The sequence below is a fragment of the Dama dama genome, chromosome 9 (assembly GCF_033118175.1).
Source record: "Dama dama isolate Ldn47 chromosome 9, ASM3311817v1, whole genome shotgun sequence".
Lineage (NCBI taxonomy): Eukaryota > Metazoa > Chordata > Mammalia > Artiodactyla > Cervidae > Dama > Dama dama.
The window spans coordinates 109,137,332-109,153,013 of NC_083689.1; positions in this window are offsets into that span (position 1 = coordinate 109,137,332).

Below are 15,682 nucleotides of genomic sequence, written 5' to 3' on the forward strand. Positions count from 1 at the left end.
CATGGTCATAGGTTCTGGGGATTAGGAGGTGGACGTGTTTGGGTGGCTACTCTTCTCCCCGCTTCAGATGGCCCCAGGGCACGGGAGCCTCGGCTGCTGCTAAACATCATGCCAGAAAGACAACAGGCACCACAACAAAGAGGCGTCAGCAGGGTGGCATCTGAGAAGGCCTCGGCCGGAACTTGTTACTTGGCATGATTAAGGCATTAGTTGAATAATACACTGGTAATGATGATTCCCTAAAATTCTCTTACTACTGCTGCAGTAACGCACTAAAAGTTGTTTTAGTCCTAAAAGAACGGAGTCCTCAGACTAGTTTTTAGGTCCAAATTGATCATATATTAAATACTTAGAGTGTGGAAAATCTACCCCTGAATCCCAGTTGACTCATTTATAAAATGGGAACAATAATAGACTAGCTCGTAGAGTTGCTGTAAGGCTGAAGAGAATTTGTATACATTAGAGATCTTTGTAAAGAGGCATCCAGAACGGAAGTAATTTTTTTACTGAGATACCTGGAATTCTCTTTTGATAAAACTGCATTAGGATAATACATTGTAAGACTTATAAAATTATGTCAAAATGTTTGCAGTCAGATTCTATGGATTTCTTTAACTGGCTGATTACAGCTTAACATAGACATGAATATATTTTCAAAAACAAATTAGTCACCAAATTTTTGAATTAGAAGAAAAATACTAAAAATATATATGTGTATATATATATATAACATAGTTTCATGTATTTAATACAATAAAAATCAATTATTTTTTTAAATTAAAATTGATGGTTTGTACAGTTTTTAAATCATTATTTCTTTCCACTTGGCAATATTATATAGTTTTTAGCAGAATGAAAATGTACTATAATGGAGGAGAAAAATACATTAGTTTTCATTAGGAGAGACTGAACACATTAAGCTAGTGAAACTAGGACAGCATACATTCCAAGACGGCTGGTGAAGCGGAGCAGCGGAGCGGAGACGGCAGGTGCAGAGAGTGCGTGCCGGCGACCCGCAGCGGCTGGGCGGAGTCCGGCCCGACTGCTGGCCGCAGGCCCCGGCCCTGGCTGCCTCCACTGCAGGCCCCTTTCCGGTGTCACTGATTCCAGAATAAGGAGACCCGGGCAAAGAAAGCAGAGGTTAATTAGGGGCAAATCAACTTGTCCTTTAGGAGCTTCATCTTGGAGACGACGGCTTGGAGAGTTTAGGAAAGTTTGTGCAGTTTCAAGGGATCTGACAAAGGAGAAGAGACATTTAGGCTTTGTTTCCAATAAGGCGGTTCTCAGCCCGCGAGCTTAGGAACCTCTGTGTGCCTGTACACCCCGTTTTCTCTCCCACTGACTTGGTCGTCTCTTGATGGGAGCAGCCTATCGTGAGGAACACAAGCAGGCTGTCTCTGGAACGCCGGTGCTCCGTCCGGCGAGAACTTCCCACTCCGTGCTTCCGTGACAGTGCTTGGGCTTTACCATATGCACATACCTCGGTATCGTAAATTAAAATTTACAGAAGGCGAGCACATCTCAAGTGCCACTCTTTGGGAAGCGAGGCAATATGCATGCATAGATAGATGCCTTCCCCTCCTGCAGATAATGGTAAAGGCATTGTTATTGTTTAGTTGCTCAGTCGTGTCCAACTCTTTGCGACCCCATGGACTGTAGCCCACAAGGCTTGTCTGTCCACGAGATTTCCCAGGCAAGAATACTGGAGTGGGTAGCCGTTTCCTCCTCCAGGAGATCTTCTTGATCCAGGGATCGAACCCGTGTCTCCTGCGTTGCCAGGTGGATTCTTACCGCTGAGCCGCCAGGGAAGCCCAGTAAAGGCACAGTGGCAATATTAACCATTTGATGCAAGATTTCTCTTGGCTGAGTTTGTGTTTATAAGTGACCAACATCCTTCTCCCTCCACCTTCTTTTTTTATATAACCTTGTGTCCCTGAGTGGTCTGGAGAACTGAGTGCTGTTTTGCGCACCTAATCTTGCCTGGAATATGCAAGATGATGTGTAATTGCACCCGGGCACTGAGAGGCCCCTGACTGAGACTGAGCAGAATGGAGAGCAGGGGAGAAGCTCTTCGGACTTTGAGCTTTTAATTTTCAAGAACAAGAGAATTTCATTGTGGAGCTCAGTTCCTTTGGACTTGAATGTTTTGGGGACTTAAACTTGCAAGGAAATTTAATCTCTGATCTCTTCTCTCTGGGAATTTGATAATAGGAAGGAGTTTGTGTTCAATTTTGGTGCATCTGTATGTTGGCATTTTATTTGTGGAGTATCTCTGTCCTGTCAATTAATCTCATTGCTGAATTTCTGATGTTCTGTCTAGGATACTGTTGCTGGATATAGTTTGGGAACCAAAATAGCAAAGAGAGTGAGTTTTATTTTCATTCTTGAGTACAGAGTAGAATTGATTTATTTAATGCCCCTTTCTGGTCAATTTCAGGATATGCCGGAGCCAGGTTTAAACTGTCTATGGATTGTCCTAGGATGAGACACAAAAGCTCAGCGTTGGTCTGAAGAGAGAGGTTCTGTGAAGGTGGGAGCAGGGCTCTGACCTGAGAGTTTGCTTTTTCCCCCGAAAGAGAAAAGTCCCAGCCTCCTTTGGCCCCGGGCTTAATGATGAAGCTCAGTGGTCAAGAGAAGAAAAAGCTGGAGAAAGTCAGCAGCAGATACTTCTTCCTCAGGGAGGAAACCCAAATAGGGCTATTTGTAGTCTTTCTCCTTTGCTCACTCCACCTCCTGGCAGAGAAGGCAGAGTTTGCTGTGGGCTTTAGAGACAAGTCCTCTGTCTCATCCAGGATTTGCTTGCTTTCTCTCAGTGTGATTTGCCTTCCCAGTCTCTCAACAGTTGCTCATGGCAAGGCTTTTAACTTTGTATGAAATCTAATTTAAAATTTTTTTCCTTTACAAGTCTTGTTTTTAGTATATTGTCTATGGGCTCTTAGCCAGACTCTAGGTCATACATATATTTCCTGTTTTCTTCTAAAAGTTTTATAATTTTATATCTATATTTAGATCTGTAACCTATTTTGAATTAGTTTTTGTATAAAATGAGAGGTTCCAGTCAAAGTTCACAGATTTTCAAGCACATTGATATGCAGTTGCTCCCACACCATTTATTGAAAAGACTATACTTAATCATTATGTTTTTGTGTCTTTTTAAAAATTGTATTGCCATATTTGAGTAGAAATATTTCTGGATTTTCTCTTCTATTCCATTGATTTGTATACTATCCCTTTATCAATACTATACTGTCTTTGGTACTTGGTTAAATTCACTTCCTCCAACTGTTTTTATTTTCAAAATTGTTTTAGCTATTCTATTTTCTTTGCCCTTTCATATAAATTTTAGAATCCATTTGTTCATATCTAAAAAAAATTATTCTAAGATTTTTATAGCTATTCCATTAAGTCTATAGATGAATTGGGGGATTTAAAGATTTCCATGTAGAGCTCCTATACATGTTTTTTTTTAGGTTTATAGTATTAATATTTATTTTTTTTACAACTATAATTAGTATCACTTTTACCTTTCCAATTGTACATAGCTAGTGTATATCATTGCTTTTTATGTGCTTACCTGTTATCTTATGATTTTTATAAGAGCTTTCTTATAGATTCCTCAGGCTTTTCTATTAATACACAGCTTGCAGTCCTTGAGTAGGGGCGTTTTTATTTCTTCCTTTCCTCGTTGTATCCTTATTTCTCTTTCATTTAAGAAGACTTTTTGACAGGCTCATGAGGCTTTGAGACCTTCCAAGATGGTTGGATCTTGGTGAACTCCATAGGTTAGAGCTCTGAACATCTATGCCTTGAAGGTCAAAGGGAGTTGTAAACAGCCCTGCCCTCTCAGGGTTGGAAGCTTGTTGTGAATCCTTCTAGTCTTTAATTTTTTCAGAGTGCTTTTGATTGGCTAGTGCCACTACCATTGTGCCACAGGGAAAATTATTTTCTCCATGAAAAAAAAAAAATCATTATCCTAAGCCTCAAATTGTGCCTACAGTTTTGAATATATAGTGGGTGACATTAAACAGAAAATGTCCTAACACACGAGAGGAGAAAAAAATGTGGCCCAAAATCCAAGAGTAGCAACATACTATAACTTAGGTGATGCACAGAAACATAGGTGATACAAATAATGGAAAAATAAGATATAGACTAAAGTAACTGTTCAATATGCTTAAGGAAATAAGAGTGGTAATTTTGAAAGAGGGCTAGAAACATAAAAGGCACAAATTATAAATTATTTTTCTGTAACTAAAAATACACCATCTTAAGTTTAGGAATTTAAAGGATGAATTAAAAATATTCAGAGTTGAGTGGACAATAAGGAATTGCAGAAAGAAGTGTCCCTAATGAAGCATGCAGAGGCAGAAAGAGGGAAAATACAGAAAATAGTATGAAAGAAATGGATATGTGAAAAAAAATTCTCATATAGGTTTATATTTTTGAGGTTCCAGAAGGAGAGAAGACAGAATGGAGGCAGGAACAATAGCAAAGAAAAAATAGTTTGGGATTTTCTAGAAAAGATGAAAGACACCTAGCCACAGATTCAAGATACTATGACTGTTTTCTTTGTTCATTGTATCTTTCAGATTCCACATATAAGTGAAATCATACAGTGTTTGTCTTTCTCTATCTGGCTTATTTTACTTAGCATATGCTCTCCAGATCCATTCATGATATTGTAAAAGGCAACTCTGTGTGTATGCGTATCTCTGTGTGTGTGTGTGTGTGTGTGTGACATCATCTTTATCCATTCATTTACTGATTGGCACTTATTGCTTCCATGTCTTGACTATTGTCAATAATGCTGCAATAAACATGAGAATGCATATTTTTTAGTGTTTTTTTTCCCCTTTCAATAAATAGCCAGCAGTGAAATTGTTGGGTCATGTGGAGTTCTATTTTTTAACTTTTTGAGGAACTTCCATACTGTTTTCCATAGTAGCTTCATCAATTTATAATCCCACCAAGAGTGCATGAGGGTTCCCTTTTCTCCACATCCTTGCCAATAATAGTTATTTGTTATCATTTTGCTAACAGCCTTTCTGACAGCTGTGAGGTAATATTACTGTGGTTTTGATTAGCATTTCCCTAATACTTAGTGATACTGAGCATTTTTTCTTGTCTATTGGCCATATGAATGTATTCTTTGGAAAAATGTCTATTTAGATCCTCAGCCCATTTTTAAAAACAGATTGTTTGCTTTTCTGATGTTGAGTCATGTAAGTTCTTTGTATATTTTTTCAATCCACCATATATATTTTTGACATTAATTCCTTATCAGATATATCATTTGCAAATGTCTTCTCCCATTAAGTAGGTGGCCTTTACAGTTTGTTGATAGTTTCCTTCACTGCAAAAAAGCTTTTTAGTTTGACAGAGTCCCATTTGCTTATTTTTGCTTTTGTTCCCCTTACCTGAGGAGATAGATTCAAAGAAATAATTGCTAAGCCGGTGTCAAAGAACATTCAGCCTATGTTTTCTCCTACAAGCTCTGTGGTTTCAGGTCTCATTCCACCCCCCCCCCCCCCACCATTGTGGGTTTATTTTTGTACATGGCGTGAGAGAGTGGTCTGAATGGATTATTTTGCATGCAGTTGTCCGGTTTTCCCAACACCATTCACTGAAAAGCTTGTCTTTTCCCCACTGTGTATTCTTGCTTCATTTGTCCTAGATAAGCTGACCATTTAAGTGTCGCTTTATTTCTGGACTCTCTATCTGTTCCGTTGACATACCTGTCTGGTTTTGCGCCAGCACCATTCTCCTTCGGGTTTCCCAGGCGGCACTAGCAGTAAAGAACCTTCCTGCCAGCGCAGGAGACACAGGAGACTTGGGTTTGATCCCTGGGCCAGCGAGACCCCCTGGAGAAACGCATGGCAACCCACTCCAGTATTGTTGCCCGGAGAACCCCATGCATAGAGGAGGCTGGTGGGCTACAAAGAGCTGGACATGACTAACGAGACTTGGTACGCACATACTTCTTTGATTACTGTAGCTTTGTAGTTTAGCTTGAAATCAGGGAATGTGATACCTCCAGCTTTATTCTTTTCACTCAAGATGCTTTTGGCTATTTGAGACATTTTGTGTTTTCATACAATCTTAGAATTAATTTTTCTAGTTCTGTGAAAAATACCATTAAGATTGCATTGAATCTGTAGATTACCTTGAATACTATGGTCATTTTCACATTATGATTTTTTTTTATTGGAGGACAATTGCTTTACAATGTTGTGGTGGTCTCTGCTGTTGTCGTTCAGTCATTTAGTTGTGTCTTGACTCTTTGTGGCCCCATGGACTGCATCATGTCAGACTTCCCTGTCTTTCACTATTTCCTGGAGCTTGCTCAGACTCTTGTCTATTGAGTCGGTGGATGCCATCCAACCATCTCATCCTCTGTCACCCCCTTCTCTGCTGAACATCAGTGCAAATCAGTATAATTATATATATGTGTGTATATGTATATGTGTGTATATGTATCTATCTCCCCTCCCTCATAAGCCTCCCTTCCCACCCCATTTCTCTAGGTTGTCACAGAGCACCAGGCTGACCTCCCTTTGTTATGTAACAGCTTCCCGCTAGTTCCCTGTTTTACACACAATAGTGTGTTTGCGTCAATCCTACTTTCTCAGTTTGTCTTCGCTTCTCCTTCCGCTGCTGTACCCACAGGTTTATTCTCTATATCTGTGTCTTCACTCCTTCTCTATAAATAGACTCATCAGTTCTGTTTTTCCACATTCCATACACAGAAACGATATTTGTTTTTCTGACTTACTTCACTCTGGGTAAGAGGCTCTAGGTTCATCCACTTCACCACAACTGACCAAAATCCGTTCCTGTTATGGCTGTGTAATATTCTGCTGTATTTATGCACGGTATTTTCTTTATCCATTCATCTGTCTATGGACATCCAGGTTGCTTCCATGTCCTGACTCTTGTAAGCGGTGCTGCAATGAACACTGGAGTACATATGTCTTCTTGAACTATGGTTTTCTCAGGGTATACACCCAGTGCTGGGACTGCTGAGTCATATGGCAGTTTTAGCCCTAGTTTGTTTAAAAATCCCCACTGTTGTCCATAGTGGTTGTGCCAAGTTACATTCCTACCAAGACAGTGGTAGGGCTCCCTTCTCTCCACCTCCTCTCCAGGGTTTGTTATTTCTCCCTCATCACGATGTATCTTTCTATTTGTGTCATCTTTAACTTCTTTTACTAATATCTTACAGTTTTTAGAGTTCAAGCTCTTTAGTTGGATGTATTACCAGGTATTTTATTCTTTTTGTTGTAATTTTAAATAGGATAGTTTTCTTCATTTCTTTTTCTGACTATTCATTGTTAGTATATAAAAATATAAGATTTCTATATATTAATGTTTTATCCTGAAACTTTACTGAATTCATTTATTCTAGTAGGTTTTTTTTTTTTTGTGCTGTTTTTAGGATTTTCTATAGATAGCATCATGTCATCTGCAAATGGTGACTGTTTTACTTCTTTCTTTTCAATTTTGACTCCTTTTATTCTTTTTTCTTGTCCTATTGCTGTGACTAGAATACCCAATACAATGTTGGATAAATGTGCTAGGAGTAGGCATCCTTGTCTTGTTTCTTATTTTAGAGGAAGTGTTTTCAGCTTTTCACTGTTGAATATTAAGTTAGTTGTGGGTTTATCCTATATGTCCGTTGTTATATTGAGATATGTTTCCTCTTTACCCACTAGTAGCTATAAGGGTATATCCAATTAATATTGCTATATAAAGCAATGAAATCAAGTCAGCTATCACTGACAATAGATATAGAACATAGCCAGAAAAACATGTAATTCAAGAGAAGAAAGAAATACAGTGGCTGTTGTATGGTTCCTCAATTGTGGAAAAGAGGGAGAGTAGCAAAGAGCATTAGACTTTGGTAAGGTTAGGAGGCATGTTTAATCTAGTGAAATCACTGACAGAAGAATAAAAGAGTGTATGACTATTGAGTTAATAGAGAGAAAAATGGAATACTAAAAGATAATCAATCAACCCAAAGTTAGGCAAGGAAGGAAGAAGGAATGCAGTGTGGTCAAGATAAATAGAAAAAAATCCAATAAAATGTAATTTAATTATAAATGTATCTGTCATGATACTAAATGTAAATGAGCTACCTGATACCACCAAGAAAGAAAGACTATGAGACTAGATTGAGAGATAGCAAGTATATACTGCTTGCAAGTGATGCACATAAAATACAAGACATGGAACATTTGAAAGCAAACAGGATGGAAAGATATATAACACAAATGCTAACAAGAAAGCTGATCTTACTAGATGAATATCAAAGGCAAGAAACATTAAATAAGACAAGTCAGGTAGTTTTATAATGATATCATATTAATTTCATTAGTAAGGGGTAATAATTCTAAATGCATATGTTGCATAAAGCAAATGTGGACAAAACTAAAAGGAAAAATAAACAAATCACATTCACAGTGAGATATTTTAACACACTTTTCTTCTAATATACATTTAAGAAATAACAGCAGCACCCGCCCCCCCCCCCCCCAAAAAAAAAAAAAAACAACACAAAAAAACCTCTGAGACGACAAAAGTGAAGGAAGGGGAGAAAATACTTGCCAACTCAGTTTATGAAGCTAGCAAATCTTGATATCAACACCTGACAGCGATATTAAAAGAAAAATTATAGATCAATTTTACCCTTAGACATGGATGTAAAAGTTTTAAAATGACATGTTATCAAATCCCATCAAGCAATACATAAAAATGATGACATGCCATGACTGAATTGGCTTTAGGAAAACAAGGTTGATACAATATGTTATTTCATTGCTAAGTCATGTTTGACTCTTTTGTGACCCCATGAACTATAGTTGGCCAGGCTCCCATCCATGGGATTTCCCAGGCAAGGTTACTGGAATGGGTTGCCATTTCCTTTTCCAGGGGGTCTTCCTGACCCAGGGATGACCTGCATTGGCAGATGGATTCTTTACCACTGAGCCACCAGGGAAGCCCTTGGTATAATACAAGAAACCCAATCAATGTAATTAATTACAATAACAGGATAAAAAAGAAAGATCACATATAATCTAAAGAGATAGAGGAAACACTTTTGAAAAAGTGATTATACATTTATAGGGAAATGTGGGAAACAATGACCACAAAATAACTCCCTTAACTCTGATTTAAAAAAAATAATTTTTTAAAAGCATCTGTTTAATGTTATTGATTTTGAGGTCAGTTTCAAAACAGGGAGGTATAGTAGAACTCTATTCAATATCATTTTGAAGATTAAAATAAGTAAATTAAGGCATGGGTGCATAAATAAAAGATGGCGTTGAAAAAAATAAAATTTGTCATTTATAGATAATGGATGCATTTCTACATAAAATTTAAAATCCACTTGTAAAGTTCTGGAAAACACTTGTTGGGATTTTGATTATAAATGCATAAATTCTTAAAATCAGCTTGGAAAAAAATCATCAGCTTTACAATACTGAGAACTTCAATCTATAAAACATTTTCTCTCTTCGTTTCTTTAGAAAACATTTTATTAGTACTGTTAATTCTTGATTTGTATATTTTGGAGACATAATTTTAGATAAATAGTTTCCTGGTAGAATTGAATGTATTATTTTGAAATCTTTCTCTGTATTCCTAATAATGCTTACTCTTAATAGTCTAATTTCTCTGATATCAATCTAGCTATATCTATTTCTTTCAATTAGTATTTATAGGGCCTTATTTTTTTCTTTTCAATTTTCTGTATGTTTTAGATATGTCTTGTAATAGCATGGGGTTATAATTTTCTTTATGTAATCTGGTCATATTTTTCTTATAACTTGAAAATTATAGTTTGAAGCACTTAGTCCATTTATATGTAATATAATTGCTATTTATATTGAAATCTACCATTTTTCAAAGAACAGCAAGGAGAGATAAGAAAACCCTCCTAAGTGAACAATGCAAAGAAATAGAGGAAAATAATAGAATGGGAAAGACTAGAGATCTCTTCAAGAAAATTAGAGATACCAAGGGAACATTTCATGCAAAGATGGGCTCAATAAAGGACAGAAATGTTATGGACTTAATTGAAGCAGAAGATATTAAGAAGAGGTGACAAGAATACACAGAAATATACAAAAAAGATCTTAATGACCCAGATAATCACCATGGTGTGATAACTCTAGAGCCAGACATCCTGGAGTGTGAAGATGAGTGGACCTTAGGAAGTATCACTATGAACAAAGCTAGTGGAGGTGATGGAATTCCAGTTGAGCTATTTGAAATCCTGAAAGATGATGCTGTGAAAGTGCTGCTCTCGATATGCCAGCAAATTTGGAAAACTCAGCAGTGGTCACAGGACTGCAAAAGGTCAGTTGTCATTCCAATCCCAAAGAAAGGCAATGCCAAAGAATGCTTAAACTACCACACAATTGCATTCATCTCACATGCTAGCAAAGTAATGCTCAAAATTCTCCAAGCGAGGCTACAACAGTACGTGAACCAAGAACTTTCAGATGTTCAATCTGGATTTAGAAAAGGCAGAGGAACCAGAGATCAAATTGCCAACATACATTGGATCATAGAGAAAGCAAGAGAGTTCCAGAAAAATATCTACTTCTGTTTCATTGACTACATTAAAACCTTTGACTGTGTGGATCACAACAAACTGTAGAAAATTCTTCAAGAGATGGGAATACCAGACCACCTGAACTGTCTCCTGAGAAATCTGTATGCAGGTCAATAATCATCAGTTAGAACTGGACATGGAACAACAGAGGGTTCAAAATTGGGAAAGGAGTACACCAAGGCTGTATATTGTCACCTTGCTTATTTAACTTATATGCAGAGTACATCATGAGAAATGCCAGGCTGGATGAAGCACAAACTAGAATCAAGATTGCCGGGAGAAATATCAATAACCTCAGATATGCAGATGATGCCACACTTATGGCAGAAAGTGAAGAGGAATTAATGAGCCTCTTGATGAAAGTGAAAGAGGAGAGTGAAAAAGCTGGCTTAAAACTCAACATTCAACAAACTAGGATTATGGCATCCAGTCCCATGACTTCATGGCAAATAGATGGGGAAACAATGGAACAGTGATAGACTTTCTTTTCTTGGGCTCCAAAATCACTGCAGTTGGTTACTGAAGTCACGAAATTAAAAGACGCTTGCTCCTTGGAAGAAAAGCTATTACAAACCTAGTCAGTGTATTAAAAAGCAGAGACATTACTTTACTGACAAAAGTCCTCATAGTCAAAGCTTTGGTTTTTCCAGGACTCATGTATGGATGTGAGAGTTGGACCATAAAGAAAGCTGAGTACTGAAGAATTGATGCTTTTGAACTGTGGTGTTGGAAAAGACTCTTGCGAGTCCCTTGGACTGCAAGGAGATCAAACCAGTCCATCCTAAAGGAAATCAGTCCTGAATATTCATTGGAAGGACTGATGCTAAAGCTACAATACTTTGGCCACCAGATGCGAAGAGCCAACTAATTAGAAAAGACCCTGATGCTGAGAAAGATTGAGGGTAGGAGGAGAAGGGGACGACAGAGGATGAGATGGTTGGATGGCATCACTGACTCAATGCAGATAAGTTTGAGTAAACTGTGGGAGTTGGTGATGGACAGGGAAGCCTGGCGTGCTGCAGTTCATGGAGTCGCAAAGAGTCAGACATGACTGAGCGACTGAACAACAACGGCAACCACTTCTCAAGTACATTCACTTTGCCTTGTTTGTCCTATATGCCTATTTCTTTCTTCTTTTCCATAGCTTTATTGAGATATAATTAACATATAACATTATATAAGTTTAAGGTGGACATTAAGATTTGATGTATTTAAATATTGAGAACTGATTACCACAGTATAGTTAGCTAGCATAACCATTGCAAACCATGTATCTGATAAGGGGTTAATACCCAAAGTACACAAGGAACTTATGTACCTTCATATAAAAAAAACCCAAATGGTCTGATTAAAAAAGGGCAAAGGCCCTGAGTGGACATTTTTCCAAAGAAGACACACACGTGGCCGACAAGTACATGTAGTGATGTTCAGCATCACTAATCATCAGAGAAAGGTCCATCAAGCCCACAGTGTGCTATCCACTCACGTCTGTTAAATGGCTGCTACTAAACAGATGAGGGATCACAAATACTGATGAGGATGTGGAGAAAAGGGAACTCTTTTGCACTGATGGTAGGAATGTAAATTGGTGCAAGCACTGTGGAAAAGAATATGGAGTTTCCTCCAAAAATTAAAAAATAAAACTACCGTATTACCCTGTACTGGGTAATAAATAGCACTCTGGGTATTTATCTGAAGAAAGGGAAAAGACACACTCAAAAAGATATATGCACCCACCCTCCCCCACCCCATGTTCACTACAGCATTATTTAAAATAGCCAAGATATAGAAACAACCTGTGTCCTTTGATGGATGAGTGGATAAAGAAGATGTGTGTGGGGGTGTGTGTGTGTGTGTATAAAATGGAATATTATTCAGTTATAAAACAGAATGAAACCTTGCCATTGGTAACAACATGGATAGACATTCAGTGGAACACATCAGACAGAAAGACAGATACTGTGTGATTTACTGAACCAAAAACTACAGACAAAAATGAACTTGTGGATAACAATACACAAATTGGTGGTTACCAGAAGGATGGGGTGGAGGATGGGGAGAGCTAGTGAAATGCATGGAGGTGATCAGAAGGTACAAACAGCCAGTTAAAAAGTAATTAAGTCCCACAGATATAAGATACAGCATGGTGGTGACAGTTGACGATCCCGTTTGTTTGACTGTGAAGAAAGCTGAGCACCGAAGAATTGATGCTTTTGAACTGTAGTGTTGGAGAAGACTCCTGAGAGTCCCTTGGACTGCAAGGAGATCCAACCAGTCCATTCTAAAGGAGATAAGTCCTGGATGTTCATTGGAAGGACTGATGCTGAAGCTGAAACTCCAATACTTTGGCCACCTCATGCGAAGAGTTGACTCATTGGAAAAGACCCTGATGCCGGGAGGGATTGGCGGCAGGAGGAGAAGGGGATGACAGAGGATGAGATGGCTGGATGGCATCACCGACTCAATGGACATGGGTTTGAGTAAACTCCGGGAATTGGTGATGGACAGGGAGGCCTGGCGTGCTGCGGTTCATGGGGTTGCAAAGAGTCGGACACGACTGAGTGACTGAACTGAACTGTACTGAAGAGAGAATATCTTAAAAGTTCTCATCACAAGCAGTAAATGTCTGTGTAACTCTGTATGGTGACGAATGTTAGCTAGATTTATTGTGGTGACCATCTTGCAGTGTATACAAATATTGAAGCATGCTGTACATCTGAAACTAATGCAGTGTTACATGTCAGTTAGCTCTCAGCTGAAAGGAAGAAGGAGGGATTAGGACATAGACATGCCCAGAGGGAAGACGGTGTGAAGGAAACTCTGGGAGGAGATGGTCACCCACAGGCCAGGGAGAGAGGCCTCGGGAGGGATCGTTACTGCGGACGCCTTGATCTTAGACTTGTATCCAACAGAACTGTGACAATCTAAGTGTCTTTTGTTTAAGCCAAAAAAAGAAAAGAGAATTACTGTGTTTTCCTTAAGGTAGCTATCAATCTACTCAAAGAATTTAAAGCTATGCCACAACTCACATATTATTAGTGTTAATTGCCAGCCACCTAACCAGAAAAAAAAAAAAAAAAATAGCCCTTAATGTTAGTGCAATTAACATTCTGATCCAGGAGCAGTGAGCCGGCTGAGAGCCTGGGAGCGGTAAATTCAGTTCAGGGACATTTCCTGCATATAAAATGACCCTTAGTATTGACCCTGAAATGAAATCAAGTTGAAAATTGATTGGGGAAAAATCAGATGGGATAGTTATAACATATTCATGATTTTACCGTTCATAAGAAATTAGAGGCTGTTTCTATCATCACTGTATCTCTAAACTGACAGACCCCCAGAAATGTTCTCGGGCTGAGCAGAGAAGCGCCCAAGTGGGGTGCGTGGTTCACCCCGTGCCAGCATCAGTCATCTGTGCTTCACACCTCATCCCCAGCCTTCACCTGTGGAAAACTGTCTGAAGAATCTTGGCACAAAAATTACCCTGTGGATTCCAGGAGGCTGTATAGCTTTTTACAGCAGTTCGGGATTCCTAGCGAAATGGCCTTGGTAACCTGACCTTGCATGTCCTTGGGTGAGTGGACAAGAGGATGGAGGTCAAAGAAAGGAGATGATGGAGGGGCGCTCACCCACTGCTTCACTGCAGCGTGTAAGAACACGCAAGATCTGTCACAAAGCTGCATTCTAAAAGAAGCTCCGATTCCTTTTTAGAAACTACTCAGCCAGGGTCCAGAGGGCTAAGGGAACGCGTGTGTTCTGGAATTGGGAGATGGGTGGAAATCTTCCAGTGGTAGGAGCCAGAGAGTCATGTCTGTCTTTGTATCACCTATGCCCGAGACACAGGAAGCACGCAGAGTAGGTGGAAAGGAAACCAATGGGGGAGGGGACGATTTTTGGTAAGGTTGCCTACATTCCTCACACTAATTAAATAAAGAGAATTTAAAATAAAGATCAGGTCAGAGATGCAGTAACATCTTTGTCATCTGAGCTTGTATGTCTGGAAATGCATCTTTTCTGAGCAAAGGGCAGAAGTGCATCAGTTAATATGTATTTAACTGGAAATGTCAAAGCATCTTGGAGGAAAAAATGTAGATAATTTGTAGTCTTAAGAGTCTGGTTATTCTTTTGTGCTAACATTATTTATAATGTAAGTGAGAGACATCACCAAGACTGGCCCGAAAAGTGCTAGGCTCAAAAGGATGTCTATAATTCGCTTTGATGCTTGATATGCCACATATTGTCCAAATTTTCAACAAATATGAAGTATCTTTAAAGTTTTCAATTGTTAGGTTTGTTGGGAATGAAAGTGAAGCTGGCAACAGGGCAATATTATACCACTTTTATGAGTTCTGCCCACAAGATTGGTACATATATAGCTACGCATGTCATTCTGAAAAGCTGAAGTCATAGTTAATGGGCTGTATTATTACTTGACATTATTGAACTCAGTGAGTAAGTTTTTAATTAATGAAGCTGATAAAGCTACAGAAAAATGTTATGGACTCCTTTTTTTTAGGTCTTAAAAATATGCTTCCTGGAGTCTACATTCCACTTAAATGGACTCCCTGCTTCATGGAAATGAGATGAAAAAACATTTAAAAACTGCTTGGGCATTTAGGACATAATGGTTCCTAAATAAGAAAAAATAAATTCCAAGCAGACACTAAGTGTACATCTCTGGGTCCACTGGCCGCTGCAGGCCCTGGGGCCACTGTGGACCACCTGCCCCTCTGTGCCTCCTGTCAGGGGCCGTGGTGGACGGAGCGATGTCCGCCACGCAGGGGTCAGTGTGAGGGCAGCTTCTGTCCCGCACGGTGAGGCTTCAGGGACCAAGGGAGGTGGAGGAATGTTACACGGACCATGCATGCATCTGCCAGTGTCGTCTCCATAGTTGTGCGTAAGGCCCAACATAGCCGAAATAATTAAAGGATAATTTAATAAGAACCTTAGGAATAAATGAAAGACTAAAGATGGAGGTATGTTGAGCTGACTTTAGACTTTCAGCTGAGAAAGTGAGATGTGGTCTCCAGGGAATCTGATGTTTCACTATAGTAAAAGTGAGAC